This window comes from Oreochromis aureus, linkage group 22 (genome assembly GCF_013358895.1).
Source record: "Oreochromis aureus strain Israel breed Guangdong linkage group 22, ZZ_aureus, whole genome shotgun sequence".
Classification (NCBI taxonomy): Eukaryota; Metazoa; Chordata; class Actinopteri; order Cichliformes; family Cichlidae; genus Oreochromis; species Oreochromis aureus.
This window is the reverse complement of record NC_052962.1, coordinates 32,477,799-32,483,915: the sequence shown is the minus strand read 5'-3', so window position 1 is coordinate 32,483,915 and position 6,117 is coordinate 32,477,799.

Below are 6,117 nucleotides of genomic sequence, written 5' to 3'. Positions count from 1 at the left end.
AACTCATCAAAACCAGATTCCTGTCTGAAAGAAAAAGGTTAGCTAGATCATGTCCGAGGCAACATCAGGGCGTCTCCCCCTCTGGAGTAGCTCCGTAACCCTGCAATAAAAGATGTTAGTGTGTTTTGCATATTAAGTTTGCTTAAAACCTGGCTCTGTCTGGAGCCTACATACACACCATCATGGCCTGGAAAACAAGATCTGGAAGTGAAATCAAACTCCACACTTATAAACAATTATATTATAAGAGTAATAAAGCATTCAGCATCAACAGGACAAGTATCATGTGCAGGTTTTCTCAAATCAGTAAACCACAATTATTGGCATAATTTGCCTCAGACATGGATCCAGAAATCCTGTAGTAGAAAAACATCAACCAGCTATCCTTGTATAAATCACATGATCAACTCACATGAAGACTGTAATGCTGTAGAAATGTTAGCGCTGCGCAGGTGTACACACACTTTCTCACAGTTACCTCTGTGAGCAACACAAGGTAGTGAATAACACCCCTGATAGATGCACAGACACAGAAAGTGGCATTTAAAAGGTTAAATCATCACGCAACCTCGAATGTTGCTGTCATCTTTCCGCTCCTGTAAAAGAAACACACATAGATTCATCTGCACCTTTGTCAGGTGGGGTTAACTTCAGAGTGATGTCAGTCAGTCTGTCAGCTTCTGTCCGCTTTTACCAGTCAGTCAATTTTATTTTCTCTCACTCATTCATTCATTCATTCATTCACTCTTTCTTTGCTGACAGTGGGAATTACCGTCGCATTTTCATTTCCACTTCTCAGCAAAATGACGTCATTTCAAAAAGAAAAGAATTTAGACTGGATTTTCTCGTTGAATCCTTTTGGACAGGAACTTATTTTCTAATTGTCCCAGATAAGTGACTTTCTCCTGAGCCCATTTTAATGTGGAGAAACTCACTTGCAACAGTTTTCTCGACGACATGTCGTATAGCGCTTCTGTTCTAATCGTGCAGATCTGCTCAAACAGAGATTATCAAACAAAACTTTCAGTGCACTATGAAAGTATCAAAATAAAAAGGCCTCGTTAAGTCATGACACATGCTCCTCATCTCAGGAGGGTAAATCATACCATTAGCATGGTTCATCATACCATCATACCAATTGGCAGGCTCAACTTCACAACAAAAGAAAAATCATCAGCTAGATTAATTCAAAACCAACCATCAGCCACACAACACACAACATAAGCCTCATGTCTTATTAGCTATGAATTTTAATCCCCAGGACTGTACTTTTCACTCATTTAGGCCACAAATTTTATTTAGTTTTCCTTTTTCCCCGTCATCATAAAACATGTGACATGTTGTCATGCATTTCACAAAAGACGTTTGTTCTTATGTATTCAGAGTTGTGTATCTGGGTGCAGGATTCACTCACACATCACAACAGGAAACTCAGTGTTTTAGAGTCTCCACTCTTACAAACTCCAACACATCCCATTCACTCGTACTAGAATTCAGCCACCTTTCATTAATCTAAGAACGATCAACTAATTTGCATATCAGCTATTAACCCACTAAGATGACAGGACAACAGAAATGCATGTTCAAAATATTATCACAAAAATAGGATTTCCCTCATACAGTAAATTACTTGTGCTGCATCAATCAGGCAGAAAGCATCTCCCAATTTACTATATTAACAACTAAATTTATTGTCTGATCACTGGTTGGTCAAACCAGAATCTTTTTTTTTTTTTCCCACAAAAGTTAACCTGTTGTCCTGTAACCTAGAGAGTTAACTGTCAGCATTGAATAAATGCAGCATTTGATAACAAGTGTCTGTTAAATTTACATTATTTTAGCACTGCTGAGAGATAACAAGCTGATCTTCATTGCATGTGTGTTTGTGTTATTAGGCAGGTTTAATCAATGTGTCTGGAGCTGCATCTCCAGCAGGGCATGTTCTTAAAGCTGCCTTTCCTACACACTTCTCTGCTATTATTTGATCATTTTTAACTAATGTGCTATGAGTCCACTGGTCTTTGCATCACTTCTCATTACACAAAGTGACTTGGACAAGATGATAAACAGACTCACATGCTCAAGATGGTGTCTAATCTTCATGAGCTCTCTTGTGTTTGTGTTAGTAGGGTTAATGCATGTTCTGCTTGTGTGTGTGATTTTGTATATGTTTCTTTTTGCAGTGTTTCAGATTCCTTCCCAATTTTCCACTTAAGCAGTCAGTTTTCTTTTCCCCAGGTTTGCTAACCCAAATTTTGATTTCCCACATTAAACAACAGCATTCCTCTGTGTCCTTACTTACTCTCACTCTGTTGTCCTCTCCCACTTCAACAGTCCAATAGCCGGCAGTTCTCCTTCAGCTTTGTCCTGTGTTCCACTGTCTCTTCTTGCCATTTTACTCCGAAAGTGGCAAATGTCAACCTCCAACAGTCTCCTCAAACGTTCTTTTCACAAGCACAGTGACTTTGCAGCTTGTTGGAAACACAGTGTCATTCATCCAATCAGTCAGGATGGTGGTTTACTCTTCTTCTCCACTGCTGTTTGTCCACACTGCTGCTGCTTGCTGGGTCTCTTTGCTCAGGACTTTGCTGCTGTCTCTTTATCTGCCATGTTATTGGCAGATAACATGTGAACACGTGAAACCCGCGCGACCGTGCTCGCGTGAACCCGCGCAGCTATAGCGCTCTCCTTTGTACAGTACTTACTTGGTGTCGCTCTTGCATTAATCTCGAATCCCGTCAATCATCATTCAGCGAGGAGAAAAAACAGACAGCTAATCCACCGGCCAGAAGACGAATTCTCACGTCTCGGGACTTTAGTACAGGAACTTCTATACGTCCTGGCTGACGTCTTTCGGTGTGTCTCTTTTTCCCCTCGGTGAATGTCGATTCTAGGGATCCGGCTCTCGAAGGACCAGTTAATGATAGGTTTGTAGCTTGAACCTATTCGCTGGAACGTTGAAGACAATGTAATTACACAGCAAAAGCATTGAACACCAAGTAGGCAAAGTTCGTACTCATGCATGAGGGAGACCGGACCGGAGCCAGATGTCGTTCCGCCCACTTGGCCTCCGTCGGACTCTCAGTCAGGTTCCCCATAGCACTCCTTTTATTGTGGTTACATGAATATGCATAGGTTCATTAACATATGACCTCTTATATAGGTATACATGTGAACACAGAATACCTTGTGTGTGTGTGTGTGTGTGTGTGTGTGTATGTGTGTATCTGTGTGTGGGGGTCAAACTGTGACCCCAGGAAGACTCCCCAGAGCCGTCCATCTAAACAAAAGGCACTTAGCCTAAAACAGACATAGATACGTTTATCCTACCATAAAACAATAAGACAAGGTACGACCTCTCCCATGCTCCTAAAATGTGGGTGTGAAAGTCAGAGAGCTCTGGAATGCACACAAAGCTTGCAGACTATTAAGGATCAAACCTCCTATCACTACACCTAATTATAAAACTCTAAGAATATATAAGTAGATATTTCTAAGCATAAATGACAATCACAATACAAATCTAACACTAGCACACTTCTTCCCACTCTGGAAGATGGCGACGCACATTGCTGCATAAGAAAGCTAGATGAAGAAACCAAACCACGAGTTGACATTTACAGTACACCATTTTGCAAAAATCTGGCAAAATAGAGGCATGGTTACCTCCACAGGACATCCAGTACAACACAGAAATTGTAGGCAGGGACATTAGTGGATATTCTTGTGTAATTGCTACAGAATAATTTATGTTATACTTTGTTATTGCTACAGAAGAATATTTATTTTATTGTTTTACATTTACAATTTTTTTTCCTGGGGACCCTTTGACACCCCATTGAAGAGCCGTAGGCTGTGGATCTCTTAAGATCTCACTGTTGGGTTTGTAAGGCCATGTTACTCCTAAATTTCTATCTTGTTCAAAGAGAAGATATAAAACAAAGTTCTAAGCTAATCGACCTTAGTGTTCTCCTTTTAAAAAAATAAGAACCGATAAGAGAATCGATAAAGAATCGAATTGTTAAACAGAATCGAAAATGGAATCGGAATCGTGAAAATCTTATCAATACCCACCCCTATGTATAACTTGATCCTATATATAAGCGACAGTTTTATAAATCCAATTTATACCCTTTACAATGTTTCAGTGCAGCTGGAGGACAATAACAAATCTGCAACTCTGAAACTGGACACTCTGTAAACCTGTGCTGCCAACTGCACAAAGGGGAAAGTCAAATTCAAATCAAGCTTTCAGAATTTACTTCGAATCTTGCAAAACCTTTACAATTAAAACGTGAACATTTGAAAGCTTGTTTTTAAGTCATGGCACGGCATTAATCGCTTACTTTGGAGGCAGAACTTACACGCAGCCATGTGGGAGGGGGAGGAATCTGATATTTGTACTCTTTCGGATTTTCAAGCCATGTCCTCCATATTTTCATGGTTTCCTGATCCGGCAGGTTTAAGGACAAAGCGAAGATGATATTATTTTTGTTTCCTCTCTTTTACCATAGTTTATTTGCAGGTAAGAACAACTTTCAACTCCAACAGCACTACCCCCGGCCCCCTCTCTTTTTAATGCATCATTTACTAGAATAAAGAGGATGTAAATGGGAGACAGACAAATCCACGTTTTATCAGTTATGCTTTGTGGCTTGACAATGGAATTTTACTGGCACGGCTACTTTAGAGATGTCTTTAGAATACATGTTTCGACAATGGAGCATAAAAACTGCACAACGATTTAAATCAGATTTCACCGGAACGAGCCCCCAAATGTTAGGGTTCAATGTTGAGAGAGGAATCCAAAAATAACCACAGATCCAGGCGTGTGCAATTTAGACGGCATTTTAATGAACACATGTGTGAGTTCAACAACCCAATCAGTATTGAACTGTCTTTACCATATTCAGACAACTGTTTTATGGGGTTAAAATAGTACAGCCTCCTTTTCTGTTGCTAGGCAGATTTAAACAAAGCATATGTCACTCCAAAACCACAATGACTTTTAACATAGAACATCATCTTCGTGTCGACGGCTGATGCTTCCTGTCAGCCCGCCTTCGCTGTCGCTCCATGAGCGCCTCCTTATCTCCCCGAACATCAGGTGGACTTCCTGTAACAGACTACCACGTACGCCTCGACTTTGCAGTTAGACTCATTTAGGTAAGAGTTTATATCTGTGTGTGTGTGCACGTGCGGGGGCGCGTGCATGCTGTGTACTGTGTACGTGTCGTGACCTCTCCTGCACCCCAGCTTCACCTCACACCTCTGTCATAGCCAGACATAAGGCCTGAGCTCATACAGCTAAACTATGAGTGACTTTTGGCCTAAATGTCACACTCCAATGATGATAACATAACCTCAAATGCAATCATGTATAAAAGATTAAAATCATTTTCATAACACAGGTTTTTTCCTTTTCAGATCTGCTAATATGTTTGCTCCTCCTAATATAGTCTAAAAGCCACCCCAAGCAAAACAATTTGAACTTCCCTATCAGTGATCCTCTAACTAAGTGTGTGTGTTAATCAACGATACATGCATAATAACACCCTGCTCTTAACTTGCAGTTAAACTCTGGTTTCAGTTTCACTTCTGCAGAAGCCTGCAACTTCAAACACATGTAACTTCCTGTCCCTGCAGTCTACACAGAAACCTTTAAGATTATCGAAGCATTAGAAAAGCATTTAAAATTATATATTCAACTCAACAGTTCGAAGTGGTTATAACTGGACTTGTAATAAAGACTGATATAATACCAATATATTTGAACATCTGAATGCATCTGTGAAAGCAACATCACTATTAACATGAAACGGTAATGATGATTATAAAAATAGCAGCAAATAATAGCAGGAAAATATTTCTATTCCTCTCACTTGTTACAGAAGCTTTCAAAAGATACATATCTGTAATATTTTTTGGCATTCCGAACTGAAAACCTTTGATTTTTAGTTTTACACATTGTTTTTCTGCATAGCTCATGCTCGATCATTTATATATCCACAAACCGAAAAGGTCTGACAGATTGTATCTGTCATTAAAATAGAATAGCCTTTATTGTCATTGTACAGGGTACAACGAAATTGGAGTGCCACTCCCTTGGTGCAAAAT